General features: G+C 45.2%; 1 protein-coding gene across 2 annotated transcripts in view; it reads right to left on the minus strand.

The window, feature by feature from the left end:
* LOC126266758 (atrial natriuretic peptide receptor 1-like) overlaps positions 1-22,094 on the minus strand; it is a 1,377,759-nt gene that overhangs the window by 579,868 nt on the left and 775,797 nt on the right. The gene's annotated exons all lie outside the window — the stretch shown is intronic.

The following is a 22,094-nucleotide window of genomic DNA, read 5'->3' on the forward strand; positions in this document are numbered from 1 at the left end:
ATGTACGGTGATGACGGTATCGACATCAGTACTGTGACAAGTGATGAAATTTGGGTTGATCTTTTGACTCTGAGAACATCAATGGATTTAGGCACATTGAAGACCATACCATCAGCAGACAAACTCACGCTCGCAGTATTCTGCAAAGTTCAAGGTGTGACTCATTCGGAGTTCATGCCTAAATCCTCCACCATAAACTCTGCAACGTATTGCGAGATCTCCCGAAAACTGAAACCGCGATTTCGAAAAGTTATTTCACACGTGGAGCGTGAAGCAGCCTCTCTTTTAGCATGACAATCCCGGGATATACACGAGCTCTGCGACATCTAAGCCGGCTGGTCCCGGCGGAGGTTCGAGTCCTCCTTCGGGCATGTGTGTGTGTGGTTATCCTTAGGAAAATTTAGGTTAAGTAGTGTTTTTGCTTAGTGACTGATGACCTTAGCAGTTAAGTCCCATAAGATTTCACACACATTTGAACATTTTTGAGCCGCGACATCTACAACAATCCGAGGCCGTGGATTCACTGACATCGACATCGATCATGTTGTTGTTGTTGTGGTCTTCAGTCCTGAGACTGGTTTGATGCAGCTCTCCATGCTACTCTACCCTGTGCAAGCTTCTTCACCTCCCAGTACCTACTGCAACCTACATCCTTCTGAATCTGCTTTGTGTATTCATCTCTTGGTCTCCCTCTACGATTTTACCCTCCCAGCTGCCCTCCAATACTAAATTGCTGATCCCTTGATGCTTCAGAATATGTCCTGCCAACCGATTCCTTCTTCTAGTCAAGTTGTGCCACAAATTCTCTTCTCCCCAATCCTATTCAATACTTCCTCATTAGTTACGCGATCTACCCATCTAATCTTCAACATTCTTCTGTAGCACCATATTTCGAAAGCTTTCATTCTCTTCTTGTCCAAACTATTTATCGTCCATGTTTCACTTCCATACATGGCTACACTCCATACAAATACTTTCAGAAATGACTTCTTGACACTTAAATCTATACTCGATGTTAACAAATTACTCTTCTTCAGAAACGCTTTCCTTGCCATTGCCAGTCTACATTTTATATCCTCTCTACTTCGACCATCATCAGTTATCTTGCTCCCCAAATAGCAAAACTCCTTTACTACTTTAAGTGTCTCATTTCCTAATCCAATTCCCTCAGCATCACCCGACTTAATTCGACTACATTCCATTATCCACGTTTTGCTTTTGCTTATACCCTCCTTTCAAGATATTATCCATTCCATTTAACTGCTCTTCCAAGTCTTTTGCTGTCTCTGACAGAATTACAATGTCATCGGCGAACCTCAAAGTCTTTATTTCTTCTCCATGGATTTTAATACCTACTCCGAATTTTTCGTTTGTTTCCTTTACTGCTTGCTCAATATACAGATTGAATAACATCGGGGAGAGGCTACAACCCTGTCTTACTCCCTTCCCAACCACTGCTTCCCTTTCATGTACCTCGACTCTTATAACTGCCATCTGTTTTCTGTAAAAACTGTAAATAGCCTTTCGCTTCCTGTACTTTACCCCTGCCACCTTCAGAATTTGAAAGGGAGTATTCCAGTCAACATTGTCAAAAGCTTTCTCTAAGTCTACAAATGCTAGAAACGTAAGTTTGCCTTTCCTTGATCTTTCTTCTAAGATAAGTCGTAAGGTCAGTATTACCTCACGTGTTCCAGTATTTCTACGGAATCAAACTGATCTTCCCCGATGTCGGCTTCTACTAGTTTTTCCATTCGTCTGTAAAGAATTCGTGTTAGTATTTTGCACCTGTGGCTTATTAAACTGATTGTTCGGTAATTTTCACATCTGTCGACACCTGCTTTCTTTTGGATTGGAATTATTATATTCTTCTTGTAGTCTGAGTGTATTTCGCCTGTTTCATACATCTTGCTCACCAGAGTAGAGTTTTGTCAGGACTGGCTCTCCCAAGGCCGTCAGTAGTTCCAATGGAGTGCTGTCTACTCCGGAGGCCTTGTTCCGACTCAGGACTTTCAGTGCCCTGTCAAACTCTTCATGCAGTATCGAATCTCCCATTTCATTTTCATCTACATCCTCTTCCATTTCCACAATATTGTCCTCATGTACATCGCCATTGTATAGACCCTCTGTATACTCCTTCGACCTTTCTGCTTTCTCTTCTTTGCTTAGAACTGGGTTTCCATCTGAGCTCTTGGTGTTCATACAAGTCGTTCTCTTATCTCCAAAGGTCTCTTAAATTTTTCTGTAGGCGGTATCTATCTTACCCCTAGTGAGATAAGCCTCTACATCCTTACATTTGTCCTCTAGCCATCCCTGTTTCGCCATTTTTGAGACGTTTGTATTCCTATTTGCCTGCTTCATTTACTGCATTTTTTATATTTTGTCCTTTCATCAATTAAATTCAGTATTTCTTCTGTCACCCAAGGATTTCTACTAGCCCTAGTCTTTTTACCTACTTGATCCTCTGCTGCCTTCACTACTTCATCCCTCAAAGCTACCCATTCTCCTTCTACCGTATTCCTGTCAATTGTTCCCTTATGCTCTCCCTGAAACTCTGTACAACCTCTGGTTCTTTCAGTTTATCCAGGTCCCACCTCTTTAAATTCCCACCTTTTTGCAATTTCTTCAGTTTTAATCTACAGGTCATAACCAATAGATTGCGGTCAGAGTCCATATCTGCCCCTGGAAATATCTTACAATTTTAAACTTGGTTCTTAAATCTCTTTCTTACCATTATATAATCTATCTGATACCTTTTAGTATCTCCAGGGTTCTTCCATGTATACAACCTCCTTTCATGATTCTGAAACCAAGTGTTAGCTATGATTAAGTTGTGCTCTGTGCAAAATTCTACCAGGCGTCTTCCTCTTTAATTTCTTAGCCCCAATGCATATTCACCTACCACGTTTCCTTCTTTCCCTTTTCCTACACTCGAATTCCAGTCACCCATGACTATTAAATTTTCGTCTCCCTTCACTATCTGAATAATTTCTTTTATTTCATCATACATTTCTTCAATATCTTCGTCACCTGTAGAGCTAGTTGGCATATAAACTTGTACTACTGTAGTAGGCGTGGGCTTCGTATCTATCTTGGCCACAATAATGCGTTCACTATGATGTTTGTAGTAGCTTACCCACATTCCTATTTTCCTATTCATTACTAAACCTACTCCTGCATTACCTCTATTTGATTTTGTGTTTATAACCCTGTAGTCACCTGACCAGAAGTCTTGTTTCTCCTGCCACCGAACTTCACTAATTCCCACTATATCTAACTTTAACCTATCCATTTCCCTTTTTAAATTTTCTAACCTACCTGCCCGATTAAGTGATCTGACATTCCACACTCTGATCCGTAGAACGCCAGTTTTCTTTCTCCTGATTACGACATCCTCTTGAGTAGTCCCCGCTCGGAGATCCAGAATATTTTACCCAAGAGGACGCCATCATCATTTAATCATACAGTAAAGCTGCATGCTCTCGGGAAAAATTACAGCCGTAGTTTCTCCTTGCTTTCAGCCGTTCGCAGTACAAGCACAGCAAGGCCGTTTTGGCTATTGTTACAAGGCCAGATCAGTAAAGCATCCAGACTGTTGCCCTTGCAACTACTGGAATGGCTGCTGCCCCTCTTCAGGAACCACACTTTGACTGGCCTCTCAACAGATACCCCTCCGTTGTGGTTGTACCTACGGCACGGCTATCTGCATCGCTGAGGCACGCAAGCCTCCCCACCAACAGCAAGGTCCATGGTTCATGGGGAGGACATCGATCATGTTCCATACAATTCCGACTTCAGTCCATTCGACTTTCATCTTTAAGAACACCGTCGAGGACACCACTTTGATCGTGATGAAGGGGTGCGAACAAAGGTGGGATTGTGGCTCCGACAACAAAGTCAAACATTCTTCAGTGGCGGTATCAACAAACTGCTCTTCCGTCGCCATAGTGACTATCTTGAGAAACATATAAGTAGATATGAATTACATATATGTAGAATGTTAATAAAGTTTGTCGTATTTCAATAGATTTAAGAATTTTCACCCAAAAATTTCCGAGGCATTACTTTCCAGCAGTCTCTCGTACATGTGACGAACACTTATAATATGATAACAGCGTTGGACGTCATATACTCTCAAAAAATGGCTCTGAGCGCCATGGGACTCAACAGCTGAGGTCATCAGTCCCCTAGAACGTAGAACTACTTAAACCTAACTAACCTAAGGACATCACATACATCCACGCCCGAAGCAGGATTCGAACCTGCGAGAGTAGCGGTCGCGCGGTTCCAGACTGTAGCGCCTAGCACCGCTCGGCCACCCCGGCCGGCCATGTACTCTGTGCAAGTCGTTGAAGTCGAACCGTTTGCTGAAGTCACCGCCAAATACTCCCGAGTGAGGAAGAGGCTCTTCAAAAAGAGCGCAGAGAACTGACTGATAAATAAGAATGTGCAGCTGGAATGTCCTGAAAGACACATGTAATGTTAAAAGGTTATAGGAAATTTTAAATAATTTTATAGGAAATCCACAGTTCCGTGAATGTTGAGAGAAGCGTGTCACAATTTGAGTGACCTAAGACGTACGAGGCCTCAGGTAACTGTACCGAAGACCTTATTTGCTTCTACTTCTTAGACACATTGTTGTAATAATTGGTCGATCGTAAGTAAATAAATATTTCTTCTAATGATGCTTAATTTATTGTTATCCAGTGTTGCCATAAAGCAGCAAGTGCCGAAGTGTTTTAAAGTTACACATTATTATACCAGGCGCAGCAACTTTTACCGGTTGCTGCACTACACTTCAGAATGACGCAGATGCATGACATTATTTTTTAACATCGTCACCAAGTCTCTGTAAACAGCTGTCGGAACGCTGTACATATCGTTCAGCTCTTCCACGTCAGAAATCCCTGGTCAGGGAGCCATTCGAGAAACGACTTGTGAAGGTCGTCATTGTCGGAAAATCTGCGACTGCTGCAAATGAGTTCCTCGACGGCCTTGACATTGCACTTGGTTCATGTGTCGCCAGAATTTCACGGTGATTCTGTGTGCAGTTCAGACGTTTTGGCCACAAGAACATCACTGCCCGTCATACTGCAGCGTTCTTTCAGTACGTTCCCATTGCAGCTCCGTCTCAGTCGTACACTGCTAAGCGTCTGCTACCTGTACCGCAGCAGAACCGAATCTGCAGGAAGCCATTGCGCCGCTCATGTTGCGTGATGGTCTGAGTGTTGGATTACACGTCTAACTTAGCGTGGAAAGCCCCGTCGTAGCCCAGCAGTAGAGAACTCTCAAGGCATCGAGTAATAACACTCCCTGTTCACGAGCAGGTCCGTTTAAATTGAAGCGCAGCTCGCCTTTTACTGCGATGAACGTAAACTGTTTCATAAACAATATATTAAACGTGGGTACGTGCGGTGCAACGTGCATGTGTTCATCTGTCTGTGTATATGTGTGTGTGAAAGGGATAACACAAGTGATATCTGTAAATTTCAGTATTTACATTATTTTTATTATTATCATATTATTATTAGTAGTAGTAGTATTACGAATTTTTGCCTCTCAGACAGTGTTTAACCTGAATGTTACATGATTATTTAATTTTTTCTTGTTTCCTTCTTCCTCTCTCCTTCCCAAAAATCTCTTCTGTCTTTGAATGTGTTCCTTTTTTCTTTGCTTTGTCCATATTATCCTATTTTGTTCCTTTCCTTTACTTCAAATTTCGTGTTTATAAGTTTGTTGATGAATTTGTCTCTTTCATTTATCATTTATCTACTAATTCCTGCTTGTTTTGGGTTTTCTTCTACTTCATGAAACCAATATTTTTCTTTTTGATTGAGCTGTTTGCTACTCCTCTTTGTGAGTCTTATTATTCATTCTATGTACGTGTCCATGATTTTAAGTTTTATTTTTATTTACTTACTTTTTTTGTCTCTGTCATGTCTGATGCTCGGGTTCTTGTCGTTTCTGAAATGTAGGGTGCTTTTGGTTGTACAACTGCATTGTAGCGCCTGAGTTTGTCGTGTCTTGAAAAGCTTCTTTTATTGTAGTGCGTCCAGACCACTTTGTAAATTTTATGAAGTTCCTCTACATTCCATGTTGAATACGCTGTTTTGCCATCCTATTTGTATATGTTCCCCTACATGCTTCAATTTTTCCACTCTGTTAACCTGTCCGTGTTCTGTGTTCATTGATTGTGTGTTGCTGTTCTTTCTTTTCATGTACTGCTTTTCCTCATTTTATATCTGTAGACGTCTTTTGGCAGAGACTTCGTGTAAGTATTCCAGTACTTCTTGCTCCTAAGTGTTGCTAAATCATCTGCAAACGGGACGAATTACATGAGAGTCTTATTTGCATGTGCTCTTGCTAGTTAAACCACTTTTACTTTTTTTTCAATTTTTTAATAATTTTGTCCAGGAACACGCAGAATAAATTCGGCGTGCGACTGTCTCCTTGTCTGTCCTCTCGGTGTATCTCCAATGGTTCTGAGATTTTTCCCATAAATCTTTTGAATGTGACGTCTGCGAGTGTCCTAATTTTTCAGTTCATTCCATATTCTAGCTTCTCAAAGAGAGTATGCCGGTCTGTGGATTTATACGCCTTCTTGAAGTGCCGGCCGCGTGGCCGAGCGGTTCTAGGCGCTTCTGTCCGGAACCGCGCTGCTGCTACTGTCCCAGGTTCGAATCCTGCCTCGGGCATGGATGTGTGTGATGTCCGTAGGTTAGTTAGGTTTAAGTAGTTCTAAGTCTAGGGGACTGATGACATCAGATCTTAAGTCCCATAGTTCTTAGAGCCATTTGAACCATTCTTGAAATCTACGCCCTTCAGGGGTGTTCGCAAGTTCCAAATTTGTTCAATACAGGATCCTCCTTTTTAGGAAGCTACACAATACTAAACGACCCTTATATTAGCTTGTGGTTCTCGCCTGTTGAGTAGTGCTCGGGAGATAATTTTTTAAGTGACCAGTCTTATCGCCCTTCTTATGGAGTGTGTGAATCCACGCACGTTTCCATTCCTGTGGAATTTTCCCTGTAAACCATATTTGTGTGAGAATTTTATAAATTTTCTGTGCGATTTTTCGGTCCTTGAGTGCAGATATCGGAGACGATGCCATATTCTCCTTGGCCCTGTTGTTTTATGATCACATCTGTTATTTTAGGTGGTTTCGAATCTGAATTTGATATTGTTTTCGTGAAGTGTAATTTTTCTGTAGGTTCTCGTAGATAAGGAGATTATCAAATTATTTTTTCAAGTACACTATGCATATTAGTTGAAAAATACGTATATGTTTAGGCTAAAAGCCATAAAAAAGTCTTACATGTGGAAACGTCGTATCGATGTTCACTTGTCACTGTCAAGTTGTGAGTAAAGAAAGGGACAACGGCCAGTCGCAGAGGCATCATTAGGGACGCTTAGGTCCCCTGGGTCACTGTTTAATCTGTTCGCGTTCAGCTTCTAGTCACCAACATTGTACGAAATTCAGAGAATGGCGAAGTGGCTCGTGTGAAAGGAAAGGGAAAAAAGGGGAAGAGCTTATTTTGTTAGAATGTTGAGGATTGTCAGAGATCATTAACTCAGCCTGTTGTTGTTGTGGCCTTCAGTCCAGAGACTGGTGTTAGGCTGCTCTCCATGCTACTCTATCCTGTGCAACGTACTTCATCTCCCAGTACCTACTGCAACCTACATCCTTCTGAATGTGCTTAGTGTATTCACCTCTTGGTCTCCCTCTACGATTTTTACCCTCCCAGCTGCCCTCCAATACTAAATTGGTGATCCCTTGATGCCTCAGAACATGTCCTACCAACCGATCCCTTCTTCTGGTCACAGTGTGCCACAAATATCTCTTCTCCCCAATTCTATCCAATACCTCCTCATAAGTTATGTGATCTACCCATCTAATATTCAGCATTCTCCTGTAGCACCACATTTCGAAAGCTTCTATTCTCTTCTTGTCCAAACTATTTATCGTCCATGTTTCACTTCCATACATGGCTACACTCCATACAAATACTTTCAGAAAAGACTTCCTCATCCTTAAATTTATACTCGATGTTAACATATTTCTCTTCTTCAGATACTCTTTCCTTGCCATTGTCAGTCTACATTTTATATTCTCTCTAATTCGACCATCATCAGTAAATTTGCTCCCCAAATAGCAAAAACTCCTTTACTACTCTAAGTGTCTCATTTCCTAATCTAATTCCCTCAGCATAACCCTACTTAATTCTACTACATTCCATTATACTCGTTTTGCCTGTATTTATGTTCATCTTATACCGTCCTTTGAGGTCACTGTCCATTCCGTTCAACTTCTCCTCCAAGTTCTTTGCTGTCTCTGACAGAATTACTGTGTCATCGGCGAACCTCAAAGTTTTTATTTCTTCTCCATGGATTTTAATACCTATTCCGAATTTTTATTTTGTTTCTTTTACTGCTTGCCCAACATACAGATTGCATAACGTCGGGGATAGGCTACAACCCTGTCTCACTCCCTTCCCAACCACTGCTTCCGTTGCATGCCCCTCGACTCTTATAACTGCCATCTGGTTTCTGTACAAATTATAAACAGCCTTTCGCTCCCTGTATTTTACCCCTGCCACCTTCAGCATTTGAAAGTGGGTATTTGACTTCACGTTTTCCAATATTTCTACGGAATCCAAACTGATCTTCCCCGAGATCGGCTTCTGCCAGCCTGTTGTGGCGAATATACCAAAGCTCTGTTGCTACGTAAGGAGTGGAAGTGGAAACGAAGGTTTTCAATGGAGATGAAAAAGGACATTGGGAGCTATTCTACTACAAGTCCTGAGTCTTTCATTTGAGGGTGAGGGAGACGCGTCTCCAGGCAGGGGAGAGGGCAACAGGCCGGGACCCGTCCACACAGCGACAGGCTTCGCGCCACAAGTCAGCGACCCAGAGCGGGTGTGTGCGACTATACTGTTTGCTTCACGACGGCTCATTGATACAACGAGCCGGACAAAGTACATGGTCGGCAGCACGATTTTTCTCCAACAATGATTTATTCCGAACAGTTACACTACACATACAAAAAAAATGACATCCACACACATCATTTCCCTACGTAATTCCCTTCCAGTTCTATGGCCTTTCTCCAGCGGGTTACAAGGTCGTGCGTGCCCTGTCGGTCATTGTTCTCGTCATGAAGCCATTTCTTCACTGTGCGTCTTCAAAATGTACTCTATGGATGTTGTTCATTAATAGCCCAAACAAACAGAAGTCTGGAAGAGCTAGGTAAAGGCTTTAGGGTGGATAGTGTAGCATTGTGCTACCATGTTTGGTAATGTGTTCAGATGTCCTCGAGCTTACGTGCTGCTGAGCGTTAACGTCTTTAATGAAAACATCTCCTGGGTTGTTGCGACACCAAAGTTGCCGAAAACGCTGCTTCATTGTGGTTAAAGTATTCACGTATGGAAATGGTTCAAATGGCTCTGAGCACTATGGGACTAAACTTATGTGGTCATCAGTCCCCTAGAACCTAACTAACCTAAGGACATCACACAACACCCAGTCATCACGGGGCAGAGAAAATCCCTGACCCCGCCGGGAATCGAAACCGGGAACCCATTCACGTATGCCTCCAAACTTATGGTACAGCCACTTGGCATCACTTCGATGAGAATCATGGGCCCAACACAGAGTCATCATGATCTCAGCAGGGAAAGAAGTTGCTTTGATTTTTTTCACTAGATAACCGTGAGAATGACACAAAACGTTGCAACGACTTAGAATAATTGTTTTTTTTTCTGTGAGATATGTTTTCCGCCGCTACACAGAGCGGAATAAATCTCGTACACACTTTTGAGTATCCAAGGGCTCCGATAATAGGATCCTCACTTCTCTTGCCGCTTGCCAGCAGCAGCGGCAGCTGCCCAGTCGCAGTGTCTCGATCTTTGCAAATGAGTGCCTCAGCCCGCTGCAGAAGGTCTGGTGTGGCAGCCGTGGGCAGCCACCACACTCGCTGCGAATCTTTGGAACTCCGCCGAAACGCCTTTTGGTTAACTCACCCTCTGCACACAGCTACAGACTGAATATTCTCCGCCGGCCGGAGTGGCCGTGCGGTTCTAGGCGCTTCAGTCTCGAAGCGCGCGACCGCTACGGTCGCAGGTTCGAATCTTGCGTCGGGCATGGATGTGTGTGATGTCCTTAGGTTAGTTAGGTTTAAGTAGTTCTAAGATCTAGGAGACTCATGACATCTGAAGTTAAGTCCCATAGTGCTCAGAGCCATTTGAACCATTTTTTTAAAATATTCTCTATAGGTTTCACACAAACATCTGTCAATGTTCCCCATACTTTCTTTCTCCGCAGTAAGAAATTCAGTGACGATACGCCGCTTGTAACGTAAGTCAGTTACAGACGCCGTTCTGTAACACTGGTGTAGCCACGCTATGACACGGTAATTTTCCCTGCTCACTCAGGAAACTTCTAAGAATTCTTAGCTTATGGTTTGTATTCGCAATACTGTTGGCATCTGGGGATATTACACTCCTGTAAATTGAAATAAGAACACCGTGAATTCATTGTCCCAGGAAGGGGAAACTTTATTGACATATTCCTGGGATCAGATACATCACATGATCACACTGACAGAACCACAAGCACATAGACACAGGCAACAGAGCATGCACAATCTCGGCACTAGTACAGTGTATATCCACCTTTAACAGCAATGCAGGCTGCTATTCTCCCATGGAGACGATCGTAGAGATGCTGGATGTAGTCCTGTGGAACGGCTTGCCATGCCATTTCCACCTGGAGCCTCAGTTGGACCAGCGTTCGTGCTGGACGTGCAGACCGCCTGAGACGACGCTTCATCCAGTCCCAAACATGCTCAATGGGGGACAGATCCGGAGATCTTGCTGGTCAGGGTAGTTGACTTACACCTTCTAGAGCACGTTGGGTGGCACGGGATACATGCGGACGTGCATTGTCCTGTTGGAACAGCAAGTTCCCTTGCCGGTCTAGGAATGGTAGAACGATGGGTTCGATGACGGTTTGGATGTACCGTGCACTATTCAATGTCCCCTCGACGATCACCAGAGGTGTACGGCCAGTGTAGGAGCTCGCTCAAATGGTTCAAATGGCTCTGAGCACTATGGGACTCAACTGCTGTGGTCATTAGTCCCCTAGAACTTAGAACTACTTAAACCTAACTAACCTAAGGACATCACACACATCCATGCCCGAGGCAGGATTCGAACCTGCGACCGTAGCAGTCGCACGGTTCCGGACTGCGCGCCTAGAACCGCGAGACCACCGCGGCCGGCTAGGAGCTCGCTCCCCACACCATGATGCTGGGTGTTGGCCCTGTGTGCCTCGGTCGTATGCAGTCCTGATTGTGGCGCTCACCTGCACGGTGCCAAACACGCATACGACCATCATTGGCACCAAGGCAGAAGCGACTCGCATCGCTGAAGACGACACGTCTCCATTCGTCCCTCCATTCACGCCTGTCGCGACGCCACTGGAGGCGGGCTGCACGATGTTGGGGCGTGAGCGGAAGACGGTCTAACGGTGTGCGGGACTGTAGCCCAGCTTCATGGAGACGGTTGCGAATGGTCCTCGCCGATACCCCAGGAGCAACAGTGTCCCTAATTTGCTGGGAAGTGGCGGTGCGATCCCCTACGGCACTGCGTAGGATCCTACGGTCTTGGGGTGCATCCTTGCGTCGCTGCGGTCCGGTCCCAGGTCGACGGGCACGTGCACCTTCCGCCGACCAATGGCGGCAACATCGATGTACTGTGGAGACCTCACGCCCCACGTGTTGATCAATTCGGCGGTACGTCCACCCGGCCTCCCGCATGCCCACTATACGCCCACGCTCAAAGTCCGTCAACTGCACATACGGTTCACGTCCACCCTTTCGCGGCATGCTACCAGTGTTAAAGACTGCGATGGAGCTCCGTATGCCACGGCAAACTGGGTGACACTGACGGCGGCGGTGCACAAATGCTGCGCAGCTAGCGCCATTTGACGTCCAACACCGCGGTTCCTGGTGTGTCCGCTGTGCCGTGCGTGTGATCATTGCTTGTACAGCCCTCTCGCAGTGTCCGGAGCAAGTATGGTGGGTCTGACACACCGGTGTCAATGTGTTCTGTTTTCCATTTCCAGGAGTGTAATTTCTAGGCGATCTCGCACACAACACACACAAGGCAAACTGAGGGAACCGAGATTCTTATTTTTTTAAATTAATTGTTTAGGTAGATCTGTAGAAAAAAAATTCTCTCTCCTAACACTCATGATGGAGTGTCAATAACATTACATTATTTCCATTGTTGGAAACAATGCCAACATCTTAGTGAAGATTGCTACACTCGTAACATTACGGGCAGCGTTCATCACTCAAGTGTTAGCTTTCGCCAATAATATTAGTGATCCAGCACATATGAGAACTCACGTAAATTCTTCTGGTACAAATATTTGTCAGAGTGGTTTAAGACGCTGCATTCTGATAACTGAAATAATCAAACTTAGTCACTTGAGCGTGAGGCGCCGCTGTTAGGGCATTGTGCACTCGAAGCATCATGTCTGGCTGCAGTCCTCTCAGAGGCGCAGAGATCTTTCTCATTCTCGAAGAATATTAAGATGACCCTAGCGATTGTTTTGATGCTGATGCCACGGATGAAGATCCTGCTTACGATGTATCTAATTCAGGTAAGAAAAAAAAATCACCTTCAACAACAACCGGAAATTTTTTGCAGTCATTTTGCATAAGACTGTTATCGAGTGATATTCAGTTGCGAGTCACTGGAGCACAAATGAAAAATACGTCGTTTGAGTCTGGTGTATGCATTGTGCGGTTTTCTATGGAACCATGTTTCCAGCTATACCACACAAAAAATAACTGATTGAAATATTAAATCGTCCTCTTAATATATTCTTCTTTTTCATTGTATGCACAAATCTGTACTGGCACTCTTTCATTCCTGACCTAAGAGGGCAGAGTGCGCTGTAGTAGACCTTGATTTCGTTTTGTACTCAGTCATTTCACTCGTAAAATTTAAACGCAATGCTACAAAATTTTTTTTGCATTTAGAAAGGAGATCTTTTTATCGCCGTATGACGATAAGAGGTTTATCAGAGGAACAATGTAATTCACATTCATTTTCAAAGCAATTATTAGCTTTTTATTTCAAATCAAGACATATACGCAGTTCCATATTGTTACTTGAATTTTATAACATAGAGTCAAATATTAGTGAAAATGTGCGGCAGTGAAAGAAGCAAGCGGATACAATGGGCCCACGTGGGGTGGGTAGAATTACGTACGTGACCGGCACTGGAAGTGTTATGTCTTGACTGAAATTTTCTGTTTTCTGTCTTCCAGACCGCTCACAGAATATTAATATGAAGTTATATGTAGGTCTAGAGACCATGGTGAAAGCTTACAGTCTAGCCTCGTAGCCTAGGGACGCCAGATGAAAGTTGATGACGTCATGCCCTGAACGAAAATTGCGCAACGGATAACTGGGGAGGGGAGCTTGAGAGCGCCACCTAGAGAGCGTACCCTTTCTGTACGATACTAGGCAAGGGGCTGGAGGGCTCCCACGCTGATGTGTGGGTCCCTGCATTCTATAGCTTTTATTTTAAATAAATTCCTTTAATTTGACTTCGTGATTTTTAAGGTATGTGAAACATTGATGACAGTTGATTGCCTATTTATTTTAAACATTATCACTCGACTTTGCAGCGATTGCAGCAATTGTTTCGGTTTACAGATATTACAATTTTACAACTTATAGCTCGGGTATATTATATACTAATCTGCACGCACATTTCTACGGGTAAGACGGAATTGCGTTGGCCAAATGTATACCACCAAAGCCTCCCAATATTTTACATAGGACATCCACAACGTAAGGAGGATAACAGGCAAACTGGGGACCAGATACATTAACACAGGGTGTCAAATTTCCGAAATTAAACGAGAACCTTCATTTCCTTACACAATCCGAAGCTGGAAATAATAGAATTAGTACAAATATTCAAATACCTCTGTTCCATGCTTGAACATTGAGACAGACACTCTGAGGGCACGTCTGCTCACTTACCCGTCATCTGTAACACTCCACGAATATGGCGAGCATCCGGAGGTCTTCCTGGGCCCCGGTGGAGGGGGTGGTCGAACCACTTGGCCGGGACCAACCTCTCCACCCCAAATCTTGTGACACTGGAAAGTCTTTGACTTTTACCTGCCTGTGCTGACTCTCTGATCCCCTACCCAGGAGTAAGGTCGGCACTACTATACTACAGAACCACTTCCCAACAAAGATTTGGCCACGCTTTACGGAAAGGTGTGAGGAGGATTAGGAAAGGTCATGTGCAGATTCACATTCAGGTACAAGAAATGCATAATACACGACACATATAAATACGTATTATGAAGGATGACACATTCCTTTCCACCCGTCCACATGGGTTCTGTTGCACCCGCGGCCGGCCGCGTCGTGTAATAAAACTGGCTGCGGAGCCGACTCTGTTTCTATTTCCCGGTGCGAGCGAGCAGCGAAACCTGCTGCTTATAGAGCGGAAAATACTGTACCGCTTCAATGACAGGAAAATGTACGAAGGCATGGTTTTGCAGTGATATGTACTGACAAAATTCTCCCGAGCTTCCAGACACGTCAAGTGATTTAAAATCCACGAGCTTTCGGCCGACTACTCCTCCGCCATTGTCAAGAGGTGACTGTCTCTTGGTTCCTGTTACCGTTATTAAACAGCCATGCTGCCTTCTCTGACGTCACTGGAGCTCGCTCCAGCGCAGTACAAGGTAATACACTCCTGGAAATGGAAAAAAGAACACATTGACACCGGTGTGTCAGACCCACCATACTTGCTGCGAGAGGGCTGTACAAGCAATGATCACACGCACGGCACAGCGGACACAACAGGAACCGCGGTGTTGGCCGTCGAATGGCGCTAGCTGCGCAGCATTTGTGCACCGCCCCCGTCAGTGTCAGCCAGTTTGCCGTGGCATACGGAGCTCCATCGCAGTCTTTAACACTGGTAGCATGCCGCGACAGCGTGGACGTGAACCGTATGTTCAGTTCACGGACTTTGAGCGAGGGCGTATAGTGGGCATGAGGGAGGCCGGGTGGACGTACCGCCGGATTGCTCAACACGTGGGGCGTGAGGTCTCCACAGTACATCGATGATGTCGCCAGTGGTCGGCGGAAGGTGCACGTGCCCGTCGACCTGGGACCGGACCGCAGCGACGCACGGATGCACGCCAAGACCGTAGGATCCTACGCAGTGCCGTAGGGGATCGCACCGCCACTTCCCAGCAAATTAGGGACACTGTTGCTCCTGGGGTATCGGCGAGGACCATTCGCAACCGTCTCCATGAAGCTGGGCTACGGTCCCGCACACCGTTAGGCCGTCTTCCGCTCACGCCCCAACATCGTGCAGCCCGCCTCCAGTGGAGTCGCGCCAGGCGTGAATGGAGGGACGAATGGAGACGTGTCGTCTTCAGCGATGAGAGTCGCTTCTACCTTGGTGCCAATGATGGTCGTATGCGTGTTTGGCGCCGTGCAGGCGAGCGCCACAATCAGGACTGCATACGACCGAGGCACACAGGGCCAACACCCAGCATCATGGTGTGGGGAACGATCTCCTACACTGGCCGTACATCTCTGGTGATCGTCGAGGGGACACTGAATAGTGCACGGTACATCCAAACCGTCATCGAATCCATCGTTCTACCATTCCTAGACCGGCAAGGGAACTTGCTGTTCCAACAGGACAATGCACGTCCGCATGTATCCCGTGCCACCCAACGTGCTCTAGAAAGTGTAAGTCAACTACCCTGGCCAGCAAGATCTCCGGATCTGTCCCCCATTGAGCATGTTTGGGACTGGATGAAGCGTCGTCTCACGCGGTCTGCACGTCCAGCACGAACGCTGGTCCAACTGAGGCGCCAGGTGGAAATGGCATGGCAAGCCGTTCCACAGGACTACATCCAGCATCTCTACGATCGTCTCCATAGGAGAATAGCAGCCTGCATTGCTGCGAAAGGTGGATATACACTGTACTAGTGCCGACATTGTGCATGCTCTGTTGCCTGTGTCTATGTGCCTGTGGTTCTGTCAGTGTGATCATGTGATGTATCTGACCCCAGGAATGTGTCAATAAAGTTTCCCCTTCCTGGGACAATGAATTCACGGTGTTCTTATTTCAATTTCCAGGAGTGTACATTCATTGCGCGCCCGCCGTGCCCGTTTCAAACTTCCGATCTGTCTCCAAAGCCCGATTTAATTGCAGGCCACAGTTGTTATTAAGGGTATTGCTGGAAATTTTTATTTCTATTGCTTCTTTTATTCCGCTATTCCAGAAAGCATTAGTCCGTGTAATAACAGATCTCTTCGAATGCAAAACAATGTTCGATGTCCGTTTTCTACAGCATTCTCTGCTACCGCTGATTTCTGAGGGCACCGAAGGCGACAGCATCTCTCGCGTTCGACACACCACTGTTCAGTAGTACGCACAGTCTGTCCAACATAAACTGTCCACACCCACACTGAATCTGATACACTACTGGCGTTTGAGGCCCAAGTCGTCTGTCACACGTCTCGTGAGTTGCCGAGATGTTGTTTGAGCCCTGCAAACTGAATATTTTACACATGTTTAAGAGCCAGCTAATCTCTCCTCTTACTAAGTCGCAGTACGTCAGAAACGTACGCTTCTACGAGTCCCCGTCGGGGCGCTTCTGCTTCCGTGTTTTCGGCAAGATGGCTTGGCAATGTAGTGGTTGTTGTATCTGATTTCCTTGAATACTCTCCGTAAGTGGCTCAGTTCCTTCTGCAGGTTTGTAGTATGAGACCATTTGCGATAGGTGCACCAGGATCTACAGACCAAAGCTGTCTGTGACGGATGGTGACAGCTGTTAACGTGCAGATATAGGCCTGTGTAGGTGAGTTTCCGGTAAACACTGTACTGAGACACACATTTGTTTTACGGCAGGCGATGACATCAAGTAACGGCAAGGTACCATCTGTCTCTACCTCCATCGTGAATTTGATGTGGTCGTGGATGCTGTTGTGGAACAAGAATTCTCCCAGCATTGTTCGTCCATGAGGCCAGACAAAGAAGGTAACAACAAAAGCAAGTAGGCCTTGCAAAGCCGTGTCCAGGGCGATGTCGTCTAAATGCGAGGGTCACTCCGAAAGAAATGCACACTGTTTATTTTAAATCCATCTTTTATTCTACATGTTTGAAAGTTTTACGGTGTATAGATATATCCTTTAGGAACAATATTTTCATTTCTCCACATAATTTCCATCCCTCTCAAATGCCTTACACCATCTTGGAACCAGCGCCTGTATACCCGCACGGTAAAATTCTGGACCAACCTGTTGGAGCCACTGTTTGGCGGCGTGCACAAAGGATCATCATCTTCGAATCTTGTTCCACGAAGAGAGTCTTTCAGTTTCCCAAAGAGATGAGAGTCACATGGAGCCAGGTCAGGACTGTAAGGCGGGTGTTTCAGTGTTGTCCATCCGAGTTTTGTGATCGCTTCCATGGTTTTTTGACTGGCATGTGGCCGTGCATTGTCGTGCAACAGCAAAACATCCTGCTTTTGCCGATGTGGTCGAACACGACTCAGTCGAGCTAGAAGTTTCTTCAGTGTCGTCACATATGCATGACAATTTATTGTGGTTGCACTTGACATGATGTCCACAAGCAAGAGTCCTTGGGAATCGAAACACACCATAGCCATCACTTTTGCAGCAGAAGGTGTGGTTTTGAATTTGATTTTCTTGGGTGAATTTGCACGATGCCACTCCACTGATTGCCTCTGGTTGTCTCTGGTGAAAAATGATGGAGCTATGTTTCATCACCTGTCACAACTCTTCCAAGAAATTCATCTACACCATTCTCGTACTGTTACAAAAGTTCACTGCATACCGTTTTTCTTGTTTCTTTGTGAGCCACTGTCAGTATCCTGGGAACCCACTTTGCACAAACTATTTTTAACGCCAACACTTTAAGTATTCTGCAAACACTTTCTTTCCCCTATCCCAACGTAGGGTGACAATTCGTTCACTATGATGCGTCTGTCAGCTGTCACTAAATCGTTGACTCTCTGCACATTGTCTGGAGTGTGTGCAGTACGAGACCTGCTGCTGCGAGGACAATTCTCAATATTGCCGTGCCCGCTTTCATCACGTAACTTGCTTGCCCACTGGCTAACTGTGCTACGATCGACAGCAGCCTCTCCATACACCTTTTTCAACCTCTTGTGGATGTTTCCCACTGTCTCGCTTTCACAGCACAGGAATTCTATGACGGCACGTTGCCTCTGACGAACGTCAAGTGTAGCAGCCATCTTGAAGACATGCTGTAACGGCGCCACTCACGGGAACATGTTGAACTAAGTTTGAAAACAAGCGGGAAGGATGTATCTACACACTGTAAAACTTTCACATATGCAGAATGAAAACTGTATTTTTACAAAAATAGTGTGCATTTCTTTTGGAGTGACGCTCGTATTTCATAAACAGAATGGCTATAACTGGAGCTAATGGGCTCCTCATCGCGACGCCAAGACCTCTCAAACAAACAGAAGCTAAACAATGTCAAAGTTAGCGTAAGGAGGGCTATGCGTGAACCGTTAAGTGAATTCTGAAGTAAAATTTTATGTACCGATTTGACCAAAAATTGTAAGAAGTTCTCGTCTTTCGTTAAATCAGTAAGTAAATCGAAACAGCATATCCAGACACTAGACATGATAATGGCATTGAAACAGAGGATGACACGCGTAAAGTTGAAATACTAAACACCTTTTTCCAAAGCTGTTCCACTGAGAAAGACCGCACTGCAGTTCCTTCTCTAAATCCTCGCACAAATGAAAAAATTGCTGACATCGAAATAAGTGTCCAAGCAATAGAAAAGCAACTGAAATCACCCAATAGAGGAAAGTCCACTGGACCTGACGGGATACCAATTCGATTCTACACAGAATATGCAAAAGAACTTGCCCCCCCCCCCCCCCCTTCAAACAGCTGTGTATCGCAAGTCACTAGAGGAACGGAAAGTTCCAAATGATTGGAAAAGAGCACAGGCAGTTCCAGTTTTGAAGAAGGGTGGTCGAGCAGATGCGCAAAACTATAGGCCTATATCTCTGACATCAGTCTGTTGTAGAATTTTAGAACATGTTTTTTGCTCGCGTATCATGTCATTTCTGAAAACCCAGAATCTACTCTGTAGGAATCAACATGGATTCCGGAAACAGCGATTGTGTGAGACCCAGCTAGCTTTATTTGTTCATGAGACCCAGAAAATATTAGATACAGGCTCCCAGGTAGATGCCATTTTCCTTGACTTCCGGAAGGCGTTCGATACAGTTCCACACTGTCGCCTGATAAACAAAGTTAAGAGCCTGCGGAATATCATACCAACTGTGTGGCTGGATTGAAGAGTTTTTAGCAAACAGAACACAGCAGGTTGTTCTCAATGGAGAGACGTCTACAGACGTTAAAGTAACCTCTGGCGTGCCACAGGGGAGTGTTATGGGACCATTGCTTTTCACAATATACCGGGTGATCAAAAAGTCAGTATAAATTTGAAAACTTAATAAACCGCTGCATAATGTAGATAGAGAGCTAAAAATTGACACACATGCGTGGAATGATATGGGGTTTTATCAGAACCGAAAAAAGTATTGCTAGACGTGTGAAAGACCTCTTGCGCACGTCGTTTGGTGATGATCCTGTGCTCAGCCGCCACTTTCATCGTGCTTGGTCTCCCAGGTCCCCATGCGATTATTGGCTTTGGGGTTATCTGAAGTCGCAAGTGTATCGTAATCGACAGACATCTCTAGCGATGCTGAAAGACAACATCCGACGCCAATGCCTCACCATAACTACGGACATGCTTTACAATGCTGTTCACAACATTATTCCTCGACTACAGCTATTGTTGTGGAATGATGGTGGACATATTGAGCATTTCCTGTAAAGAACATCATTTTTGCTTTGTCTTACTTTGTTATGCTAATTATTGCTATTCTGATCAGATGTAGAGCCATCTGTTGGACATTTTTTGAAAGTTTGTATTTTTTTGGTTATATTAAAACCCCATGTCATTCCAAGCATGTGTGTCAATTTGTACCTCTCTATCTACATCATTCCGTGATTTATTCAATTTTCAAATTTACACTAACTTTTTGATCATTCAGTATATAAATGATCTAGTAGATAGTGTCGGAAGTTCCATGCGGCTTTTCGCGGATGATGTTGTAGTATACAGAGAAGTTGCAGCATTAGAAAATTGCAGCGAAATGGAGGAAGATCTGCAGCGGATAGGCATTTGGTGCAGGGAGTGGCAACTGACCCTTAACATAGACAAATGTAATGTATTGCGAATACATAGAAAGAAGGATCCTTTATTGTACGATTATATGATAGCGGAACAAACACTGGTAGCAGTTACTTCTGTAAAATATCTGGGAGTATGCGTGCGGAACGATTTGAAGTGGAATGATCATATAAAATTAATTGTTGGTAAGGCGGGTACCAGGTTGAGATTCATTGGGAGAATACCTAGAAAATGTAATCCATGAAGAAAGGAGGAGGCTTACAAAACAGTCGTTCGACCTGTAATTGAGTATTGCTCATCAGTGTGGGATCCGTACCAGGTCGGGTTGACAGAGGAGCTAGAGAAGATCCAAAGAAGAGCAGAGCGTTTCGTCACAGGGTTATTTGGTAAGCGTGATAGCGTTACGGAGATGTTTAGCAAACTCAAGTGGCAGACTCTGCAAGACAGACGCTCTGCATCGCGGTGTAGCTTGCTGTCCAGGTTTCTAGAGGGTGCGTTTCTGGATGAGGTATCGAATATATTGCTTCCCCCTACTTATACCTCCCGAGGAGATCACGAATGTAAAATTAGAGACATTAGAGCTTGTACGGACGTTTTGGGGCAGTCGTTCTTCCCACGAACGATACGCGAGTGGAACAGGAAAGGAAGGTAATGACAGTGGCACGTAAAGTGCCCTCCGGCACACACCGTTGGGTAGCTTTCGGAGTATAAACGTAGATGTAGATGTAGACGCAGTCGATCTGACTAATGTCGCAAAATTGAAACCACTTGCCGCGGCAGGGAGCTCGGAAGTATTTTATCAGACATTAGCGGGAGTTCGACGTTGCAGACTACAGAGAAATTGTAGTAAGTGTAGGGTAAGCCTGCCCGGTTGGCCGTGCGGTCTAAAGCACGGCTTTCCGGGAGGGAAGGAGCGCCTGATCCCCGGCACGAATCCGAGCGGTGGACTTGTGTCGAGGTCCGGTGAGCCGGCCAGTCGGTGGATGGTTTTTAGGCGGTTTTCCATCTGCCTCGGCGAATGCGGGCTGTTTCCCCTCATCCCGCCTCGGTTACACTATGTCGGCAATTGCTGCGCAAACAAGTTCTCCACGTACGCGTACACCACCATTACTCTACCACGCAAATACAGGGGTTACACTAGTCTGGTGTGAGACGTTCCCTGAGGGGTCCACCGGGGGCCGAACCGCACAGTACCCCTGGGTTCGGTGTTGGGCCGCGGGTGGTTGAAGTGGACTGCGGTAGTCGTCTTGGGTTTAAGAACCACTGCGACTGCGGAGTTGACGGAGACCCTCCGTCGTTTCTAGGTCCCCAGTTACAATAACATAGCATAACAAGTGTAGAATAAGCTCGAGGTCAATGTAATTCGCTAAAGTCAATTAAATTTGTAAATTTGTGGTAAGATCTTATGTGACCAAACAGCTTAGGTCATCGGTCCCTAAGCTAATCTAACTTAAACTATTTTACGCTATTGACAACACATACACCGATGCCCGAGGGGGGCCTCGAACCTCCGACGGAGGCAGCCGCGCAGACCGTGACAAGACGCTACCGCACGCGGCGGTTAATTGTTGTTGTTGTTGTTGTGGTCTTCAGTCCTGAGACTGGTTTGATGCAGCTCTCCATGCTACTCTATCCTGTGCAAGCCTCTTCATCTATAAGTACTTACCGCAACCTACGTTCTTCTGAATCTGCTTAGTCTATTCATCTCTTGGTCTCCCTCTATGATTTTTACCCTCCCAGCTGCCCTCCAATGCTAAATTTGTGATCCC

The sequence above is a fragment of the Schistocerca gregaria genome, chromosome 4 (genome assembly GCF_023897955.1).
Source record: "Schistocerca gregaria isolate iqSchGreg1 chromosome 4, iqSchGreg1.2, whole genome shotgun sequence".
Taxonomy (NCBI): Eukaryota; Metazoa; Arthropoda; class Insecta; order Orthoptera; family Acrididae; genus Schistocerca; species Schistocerca gregaria.